Source organism: Orbicella franksi, unplaced genomic scaffold, assembly GCF_964199315.1.
Source record: "Orbicella franksi unplaced genomic scaffold, jaOrbFran1.1 SCAFFOLD_816, whole genome shotgun sequence".
Classification (NCBI taxonomy): Eukaryota; Metazoa; Cnidaria; class Anthozoa; order Scleractinia; family Merulinidae; genus Orbicella; species Orbicella franksi.
The window spans coordinates 1-10,419 of record NW_027670806.1 but is presented as its reverse complement, the minus strand read 5'-3'; the positions used below and the strand labels follow the sequence as shown (position 1 = coordinate 10,419).

At 37.8% G+C, this 10,419-nt stretch overlaps 1 pseudogene; it reads right to left on the bottom strand.

Moving 5' to 3' along the window:
- Nucleotides 1–2,854: 2,854 nt before the first annotated feature.
- Nucleotides 2,855–6,665, bottom strand: LOC145475124 (ZP domain-containing protein-like; annotated as a pseudogene).
- Between the last annotated feature and the right edge of the window lie 3,754 nt (nt 6,666–10,419).

Here is a 10,419-nt window from a genome sequence, read left to right as displayed (position 1 = left end):
TACTTTCCAGGATACATCGTGACAATTAGCAATTCTCAGTCAGCAGCGAGTAACGTCATCAACAAAATACACATAAGCACCTCTAAAAGTCGAATACATAACATAGCTCCTCTAAGATCATCTAACTTGCCTCCTTCCCCGTTGAAATACAGACAGTTGCCTTTTGAAACGTAACTGAACTAATAAACAGTTGAATATTCGGATATAAAGTTGAGTTGATATGGGAAGTTGAATGACCTTCAATGAACTTCAGTGATATCGAGTGGTTGCTTCTGGACATGTTTGACATTAAATTAATATGACTGAGTACAGTGTAGGAAAAAATGTATACAAAAGGAGCATTGTTTCACTAATAAGCAAAATTTGGATATTTCATTCCTTAAGAGAGACCAAATCTGAAATACAGACAGTACCTATGGATTCAAAATTCGTCAGCAAAGATTAAACATGTGTCGTATTGAATACTTTCCTCAGACCTTCGCCTCGGCTGATCAGATGGAAAACTATGATTCAGATGGCTCGGTAGCCTATGGAGAAAAGTTTACAGCAATTAAAATTAAAATATTTGAAGAGTTGGAGTTTCTGAAGAGAAGAACTTTTGCATGGGAAGCCTACCTTTGCGCGTGTTGAAACATAACAGGGAGTTGAATAACAAATTAAATCAAGAGAGGGGGATTCCCCTCATTTCATTCATAACTGGACTATAAATGATTTCTCGACTTTCGTGCAGCGCGTTGATTATGCTTAAGTTTATATTCCGACAGAGTTTTCCAAGCAGTTTCTTTTCATTAAATAATTAAAGCATTTAAATACGAAGAGTTTGTTCCGCACCAAAAACCTGATCTAAAATATAAACAATACTTATGGATTCAAAATGCGTCAACCAAGATTAAACATGTGTCGTATTGAATAACTACCTCAGACCTTCGCCTCAGCTGATCAGACAGAAAACTATGATTCAGATGACTCGGTAGCCTATAGAGAAAAATTTACAGCAATTACCGCCTGGTTGGTTGAGAAATATTGGAAAAGTCTGAGCTTCTGAAAAGACGAAACTTTCTGCACAACTAACCTTACGTGAATTGTAAAACAACTGAATGTAAAATCGAAATATGATTTACAAAAGTTATAATAAAATAGGGGGTTTCCCTGATACAATACAAAATAGATTAGTGCATAATAAAATAATTATTATATTAATCTGATATTAATCTGACTTGTACACGTGATCAATAACGTAGGAGAAAGGGAGAAACGGCGCCTATGTGTTACTTGGTTGATTACTTTCTTTGCACTTGTAGGTATTTTTAGTCAGTTTGTCACCTTTGATTAGGTCAAATGCAACCTTATTTTCAAACTATCTAACGCCAAATGACTGACAACTTCGTCAATCCGTGACACATGCTGTCTAGTTCTCCTTGTTCTCCTTTCCCCACCCTACTAAGAACAGCTGTAAAGACAGCTTCCCTGCAGGCTACTTGGCGAATATCAGTGGCTCCCGGTATCACGCTTTTAGGGAGATTGTTTCTGTTTTTTGTTTTGTTGTTCTCTAAGTCAATCATGATTAGTTTCTGAGAAGTACTCGGCGTGTCTCGGGGAGACGGAAATTAGAGATTAAAAAACGAGCGCGCGTTGGATATCAGATATAATCATCAGATATCCAACAAGTAGTAGAATAATTGTTTTATTAAAAACGCCCCAAAAATGTAGGAAACTAAACTAAAATTAAAATAAACACGTACATATACGCCTACCATATTTGTAGAGCATGGTATAATGGTTCTTAGTATATAAACACCAGTAAAATACTACGATCTTTCCTTTTACTAAGAAATTATATCTTCATCCCTCGCAGTGAAGATACTACTTTTATCTTCGACACTGTGAAGATAACATTCACGTTTGATAACATTTCTCTTTTGTCTCTTTAACTGCACTTAAATTTGTTGTTGTATGATCGAAACATCTTCGGATCTTTTTCGGTCGTCTTCGGCAATTTTCGGCAAGCTTCGGTAATCTTCTTAAAATGTTCGAAAGCGTTCGTCTGGCCTTCGGAACAATTTTGGAAAATCTTCGGAAATCTTCGGAAAATCGTCAAAAACGTCGTCATTAGTATGTTTTATAATAAACAGAATGTTGCATGCCCGCTTGTGGATACGAATTTTATCTTCTCGTGTTCAGCTCAATATCTCACGAGTGAGCGCAGCTCACTCGTGAGATATCGAATTGATCACTCGAAGATAAAATTCGTATCCACGCGCGGGCATGTAACATCCTCTTTATAACCCATGATAGCTGAGCCAATGAAACTCTCGAATTGTATTATGCAATTATCCAGTTTTTAATCATTACAGTTTTCCCACTATTTTGATGTTTAAACTGGTGAAAAGAAATCATACAAATCTATAGTTAGGAAAGCAATGTTTATTTCTTCATTTCAAATTTTTTCTGTCTTATGTCAGACTATGTTAAACCGAGAAAAAAGAGGTTTTTTTTTTAATTCTAGTTAAGTTTTTTGCAGTGTATTCTTCGGCATTTTTTAAATCTTCTATGCAGAGGTATTGTCGATCTGTAATCCATTTCTACATGTCGCTTCTTTTTACTATATTTTTACAGTTTTTTATTTGCTACCCGCTTCCTGGTTCACTGCTTCTAGAAGAATAGTTTCAAAAAAATATATCGCAGTACACACATGACAGCTCCATCTCAAACAGAAGGCTAGAAAATAAGGTGCGTGAATATTCACATCATTTCAGATTTTTTTGTCTTGCATTGTTCTGATTACAAACATCTTCTTGCTATTTATGAGCACGTGCACTCTCTCGTTGCCACCTAAATCTTTATTTGGACAGGTCTAGTTCTCTAACGTCATCGATATTGGAGTGTAGACTTTTACTGTCATGGTTTTCTTGCGAAATAGCCAAATCATTCCCATAATGCTAATTGCTGATAAAACTGCTAAAGATAGATCTGCGACGAGGGTGACAATTGAAACAGAAACTAAAGGTGTTTTTCTTTTTCAAAATACTAGTCTTGACTGATGTTATTAATAGGATCAGGCAGGTAGAAGGATAGTAAATTGCACTGCGCCGCGCTGATTTCCGACCGCAAAGGAAACCAATCAATTTTGTCTCGGATCAGAGAGTGTGTTTGCACTCTACTTCATTTAAAGGGTTCTTCTCTCTTAAAATTAAATTTCATCACGGTTGTTGGCCTTCGGCTCTGCACTGCTCTTGTCATGGAAAACATAAAAACGTCGCTATTTTACGGCCAAAAAAAGGGGATGGATTAATTTGATGTAAGAACTTTGAAACAATTATCTCCGTTACAAGCTTATGCCGAACTTATGACTTCTACGATTCATTTTGTTAATATTCAATTAGCAAAATTTACTGATTTCATCTTGCTTTGATCTGGGCAATATTGTTCTTTGAAATCAAAGCGATGTAACTTGATTGCTTTATCATAACCTTATTGTATGTTCACGAAAATCATTTCTGTTTTAGTTTACAAAATCTTTTGCAAGACTGTATGTATTTATGATCATGCTACCTGTTATTATTGTTGTTAAGAACAAAGTATGTGCAATTAAAGATGAAGAGAAGTTAACTATTCTTGTGTTCATCCTTTGAGAAATACACTATATTATTCAATCGTGATTAGAGATGACGTTGTCATTGTAAAATCGTTTAGCCATCGTATTTGGAAAAATGGCCAAAATAAATTGCATTTATACCTTGTTATTAAAAGCCTGAGCTGCTGGACTTAAACAAAATCGATTTTGTGATGATAAGAAATTACAGTAAATACTGGTACACCTAAGGTTGGTTTTACCTTGAATGGTTCCATGATTAGCATTAATTCATTTGCGTCTGAGTTAATGGTCAGGGGTCCTTGTAGTAGTAGATTCAATTTGTCATCACTGCCTACGTCACTTCTCCTTCCGTTTTTTTTTTTTTTTTGATGCACCCTTGGGCACATCTGGAGTTTGGGTTTCCTGCGGCGGAGATCCTTATCCTGTAGTGGACAGACACGAATGGGTGATCAGCAATGAACTTGAACCCTTCAGTGGTGAATCGGGAGATGCCAACTTGATTCGAAGGAATAACGCTGGTCGATGCATCCACAGGCCATCTACAAGTTACCAAACCATATTACATCAGTGTCTTTTATGGTTGTTGGACGAAACTTTCATCCTCTTCGAAATAAATTTCTACAAAATTTGATTGGAAAATATATATGAACAGTGTTAAAGAATTTACAAAGTAGACGATATCAAAATTTAAAGGAACGTCAGTCTTTTTTTCCTCTGCTTGCTTGTCTTCCTTTTCTTGCTGTTTTCGCTCTATTTTTATTTTTTTATTTTTTTATTTTTTCATCGCTTGGGGTGATTTCAAGGCCTTTAGGAGTCGTGAAATCAAAGTGCATATAAGATGATTTGGTGCAAAGTATAGAAACAGTTTTTAAAAATCCAGTCATATCTACTAGTTGAAATATGAAAACAATCCAAGAACTCTGACTAACTTTCGTCGATAAGTTGGGTGCTTTTGTTAATTATTCGTGTTAATTTAAATTTTGACAACGAAGTTTCAAGCACGCTTTTTTAAATCCTCTATGGTTAAGACGTGCAGTACAGTTTCATTTTGCATTTTGAAGATCTTCCAAACCTGAGAGACAATTGTGACGCAACTGTGATTGGATCGTAGTTGTTTTGTGATAATTTAATGTTAAATTAATTTACCAATACAGAAAATAAGACTGTCGACGTCTCGTCAAATTCACGGCTAACCCGTTCTTGGGCAGACCATATTTGTCGGCATGTTGAAGATCTTGTCAAGGAGTGGCGTAACAGTTCTCCGCTAAGACGAAAAGGAGTTTGTCCTGGGACGTGACGGTTGCTTGGAAGAACAAATCCGGCCTAAGTTTTGCCTGAACGGGGAAGTCACTTTGTAGGCTTTGTGTAGGCTGATATGAACCTTTATGTAAGTACTAGTTTATTAGCTGCATAAAATGTCCATTTAGACTTAGCTAGTTATGATACTCTTGTACTTCAAATGCAATCTGTTGTTTCGGTGCCAGAAATTCAAGTACTACTTTGCTTTTAGGTAAACCACGTACTAAAACGAAATGCAAAGAGCGTGTTGATCCAAAATCAGGCCTTACTGCTTGCGCAATTGGGCAAGACTAGACTATACTCCTGATCTTGCTTGGTGTATATAACTATATTCATACGTACTTGTCATCTGGGAACATGTCCAGAACAATTGTAAAGTTTCCCTTTCCATCTTCATCAAAGACTAATTTCCTGGTATCATGTTCATACAGCAGTAGCATCACCAGAGGTCTTGTAAAAACAGCTGAAGGGAATCTCAATCTCACTTACTCCCGTTACAATGGCGTTATCTTTCACTGGAATTTCCAAGACCACGGCACCTTTCCTATACCTGGCAGTCGTTCCACAGCCAGTTAATGCCGTCTCGAGGGTGTAGTGGGTGTTCGTTTCTGTAGCAACGCAGTTCACATTTCGGAGCGTGACATGTTCACGATTCAAACCAAGGAGGAGTGTCTTGGGCAAAGTTATTAACATGTTAATTTTGCAGCATTTCACCGAGACACTGGAAGCTACGATGTTGCGAAAATAAAGAAGTCTTTCAGTATTTTATTTGCATGTATACTTAATTAACCACTCACCACTGTCCTAGAAGACCTGGACTAAGCGGATGATATTGCACTCTTGGCAAGCAGGCACAATTACATCCAGTAGAAGACATGCTGGCTTCATGACACAGGTGAAGCAGTGGTTCTCAACATCAACCCCAGCAAAACCAAGACCATGGGCCTGAACTGCAAAAAGAACGACCTGATCACCGTTGGCGGCAATGAGTTATAAGACATTAAAGCATTCACCTACCTCGGCGCAGTGTTAGATAAGCAAGGCGGCACGAAGGCAGACATCAAACGAAGACTGGCCTTCGCAAAGAGTGCTTTTGCCACGCTACAGCTCCTATGGAAATCATCAAAGTACAGCTCTAAAACTAAGCTGCGCATTATCAACACCAATGTAGTGGCCCTCTTACTTTATGGGGCAGAGATGTGGAGAATCACAGCTGCAGACATGAACAAACTGGATGCTTTTCTCAGGAAATGCATGAGAAAAATACAGAGAGTTTTCTGGCAAGACCAAATCTCAAATGAGGAGTTGTACAGGCGGACCAATACGCTGCCACTGTCGGTGAAGATAAGGATACGGAGATGGAAATGGATTGGACATGTCCTGCGGAGAGACGGCAATAACATCGCCAGAACTGCACTGACCTGGGCACCAGAAGGTAAAAGAAGACCGGGCAGGTCACGAACGACCTGGAGGAGGAGGAGAGAGAGAGCGGAAGGAGATTGGATGGCAGTCATGGGGGCCTGCAACAGCATCTGCGCAAGACCGGGATGGGTGGAGAGCATTTCTGAATGGGCTTAGTTGTCCTGCGAGGCAAGATGAGGAATGAGATGAGATGAAATACTTAACTAACAGAGCAATATCTTACCCACACATGTCCGAAGATCCGGAGCCAAATTCAGCTCGGGGTCTGGACAAGAACAAGCGAAGCTTCCTTTTGTATCTCAACACCTGTAGGAACATCCACCATTTTGTTTCAAACATTCATTGATGTCTGACAAAGGTAAATACACATTATAGAAACGTCCTCGTTTTTGCAATTCTCAAAAATACTGGTGGGATGTTCGTTTGAGTTTTTCTTCACTTTTTCCCTTGCATTTATTGTTTCTGTTTTTTGCTTTTTTGGTTTTATCTGACATCCTTTAGACACCCAAGGTGTTATGTTAGCGAGGTTCCCTTTGGTCGAGAAATGCAGAAAAAAGTTATTATTTAGAGTGACCGGGGTTTTTCGTGCCACAGGCGTAAAGCATTTCTTTAACGCAGCTTCCTATTCTTAAAAGTATAATTCTGAAGGTTTGAACTATCGCTACCATTAGAAGTTTTAGCCACTCTCATATGCTCCCTTACATTAGGAGAATCTTTGTTTACAGTATTTGCCTCATAAACATGAGCGATACAGTTTCTGATGGAGCTACAAAAAACATTAGTTCTCAATAGTGAAAGCGCATAGCACGATGAACTGTCCCAAGGAATTTGAGCCGGATGTATTGAATACTTTTTGTTCGACGCGGGTCTCAAGACCCAAATTCTACAAATAATTTGCGAGCTCATAAGTGCTTTTGCCCCAGACATGTTGCAGTTTTTGAAAACCAATTTCTCCTTAAATATTATACCCAAACAACCAAACGTTTCCCAAACGTTTTACAAACTCTTTAAATGTGTGTAATCGATTCATGCCTAGCGTGATGCCTTTTCTACACAAAGTCGTATGTTAATGAGGACAAATTAATGTAAACAATGACGCCAGTAAAGATTCTCCAATAGTCGTTTTAATAGCATTAAATAGGGGGGGGGGGAGCAAGGAGGGGTCTTCTCACGAAGTTACGATAGTAAATTTTTGATTTCACGAATCACGAAACAAAAAATTCACTTTTCACAATTCTCGAACATGTGCACGAAACTGTAATCAAAATTTGTACAAAAAAGTGCGTTCTTTAACTTTACCAATAATTTACAGCTGTTGGAAAGGTGATATTTGAAATCTTGATTTGTCGGTTTTACTTTAAGAGACCTCTTATGAGGAATATCGGTGATCGGTGATACGGTGATCAGGAAATCAACGGGCTTATTAAACCTGTCAACATGTTTCGTTTGTCGCTACTCTCAGTCGGCTTGACTCAAGTGTTAAATTCACTGAGGTCACGGAAAAAATCTGTTCACAATGCAGTGAAATTCAGCTACGAACTCAACTTTAGACATTAACGATATATTTGTTATCTATTCACGATTCACAGCCAAGGACTTTTGCATTTCACGACTCACGGAATACACTTCAATCACGATTCACGGAACCGGTTGTTTTTTTTATCAAATCACGATTCACGGAGCACAAAAAACCGGATCACGGCGTCACGAAAATACCTTTGTGAAACTTTAAAATTGTCCATGGACTTGTGACTTTGACCTCATTTAAAACAAAGGAATCCACACATTACTTTGTGACGAGTCACCCGACAAAGAGTTCACAACTCTAAAAGAACTGAAAGTGACAGAAAACTAGAGAACAAGCTTGGATTGAGGCGATATCTTTGTTGTTATACTTTTGAAATGGATCATATGATAATAATTTGGAAAGGGGACATTGGATCGATGACACACAAATATTACCGCGGGAAATGAAACAAACCGGCGGATAGAAAAATATTTGGCACCTTCAGGGACGTTCTTGGCATTGCTAAAGACGAATTTGTAATCAATTTGGCAACTTTATTTTTTATTTTAGAACAGGGGAAGCTGACATGCATGTAATAAGATAATTATCATTAAATTTTGAAAATAGTTCATACTACAACAGACAAGATTACATCATTCCTATTGCCATAGACGCGAAAAATTGTAACTAGAATGCGGTTATTTGTGAAAGACAAACTGACAAGCAACAACAGGTTTGAAACCATCTATAATACGATGACAGAAAACAACATGTTTCTATTTCAACCTTGCATCACAAACTTACAGCATAGTTTATCGATAAAGACACTCTCTTAGTCATAGCCTTGTAAACTCAAGCGAGGAACTCGCCTATAGAGCTTTAAGATAATTTGGTTTTATTAACTGGGTTGATAATGTGAATTGACCACCGTAAAGAGATTCGAAAGACATTTTCGGAAGACAAACATTCGCAGAAACTTAATGTAGAAACTTGTGTAGTCACTGCAGCTGATCAGTACAGTTACCAAAGTGCTGTTTTGCTGGAGTTTGTCTTTACGGTGGCCAATTCACGTTATCAGCCCAGATGACAAAACCAAATTATCTTGTTATACTCCCCACCGACACAGCACCACAGTTTCTTTAGAAACTTGCCCCCTCTATAGAGCTTTTCGCTTGGGCAATTTGTTGCCCATTTCAAACCATGTGACGATACCCTTGAGAATCCTTGCTTTCAAATTTTCATGTGTAAATGAATAAATAATATATAGACGATACAAGAACAATTGTGTAGAGAATATCACGTGCTCTGTAATGGGAAAACAACCTGCCCAAGCTGAAAATGTCTATTGAAGAGGCAATTCTGAATTAGTGCAAGTTACGTCGGTTGCTAGTTCTGGAGAAGTTAGGTGAAAATTTCTGTCATGAATTTAGTGTTTGTGACTGCATTGGTGTTTCGCTTGGGTTTGTCTTCGGACGGAGGAGGCATCGCATCTTAAGAAAATTACAAACTGGCCATCTCCTCTAATGGAGTATGTAAAAGATGCTGATGAAAGCGCAATAACGGGCGAAAGCCGATATCCAGTTCCCCCGCCTGATGTTACGCTTACAGAGAACGCATCTGGTAGTAAGGATATTAAGCCAGTTTTTCTCACTACCACTGGAAAAGTTGAAAATTTACATGGACATGTCAATTTTAATTTACAGCATGTAAATATTGATTTACATTCTTTGTAAATTACAATTTACATGTTAGGGTTTTGTAAAATAAATTTACAGGAAATTTACAGCTTTTAGTACAGCATGTAAATGTTCTGTAAATAATGATTTACATTATCTTTGTCGACAATGATCATTTGAAGAACATGTAAAAACCTGTAAAATATTTTACGCACTTTTACAGTATCTGCCTTTGTAAAAAACATGTAAATTGCTTTGCTAAACCATGTAAGAAACGTGTAAATAATTCAAGCGAATGCTGTAAAAAGTCTGGAAATGTTATGTTTGTAGCCCTGTAAAAACCATGTAAATGAAAAAAGGGGGCCTGTAAGAAACATGTAAAAACCATGTAAATGAAAACAGGGGGCCTGTAAGAAACATTCAAAAACCATGTAAATGAAAAAAGGGGGGCTGTAGGAAACATGTAAAAACCATGTCAATGAAAGAAGGGGGCCTGTAAGAAACATATAAAAACCATGTAGATGAAAAAAAGGGGGCCTGTAAGAAACATGTAAAAACCATGTAAATGGAAAACCTAGAAGTTGCACGGGCGCGGTGGGGGGCTGTAAATAGCCTGTTCAAAATATGTAAATTAAAAAGGGGGACCTTGCAAAGGTTGTGAAAACAATTTAAATGAGATAACGGGGGCTTTTCGAAAAACTGTAAAGACCACGTTAATGTAAAATGGCCACTCTTAGAAAAAAAGATCTAAATTTAAGAGAAGGCCTGCCTAAACCCTGCAAAAACCATGTAATGGAAAAGTGGGCCTATTTGATATAACTCTGGTGTAACGGTTCAACCAACGGAGACTGTTCAAATGATGTAAATTCCAAGTTACCGACAGGTTCGCTATCCTCTTGTAAACGGTTGGTTGGATTTTG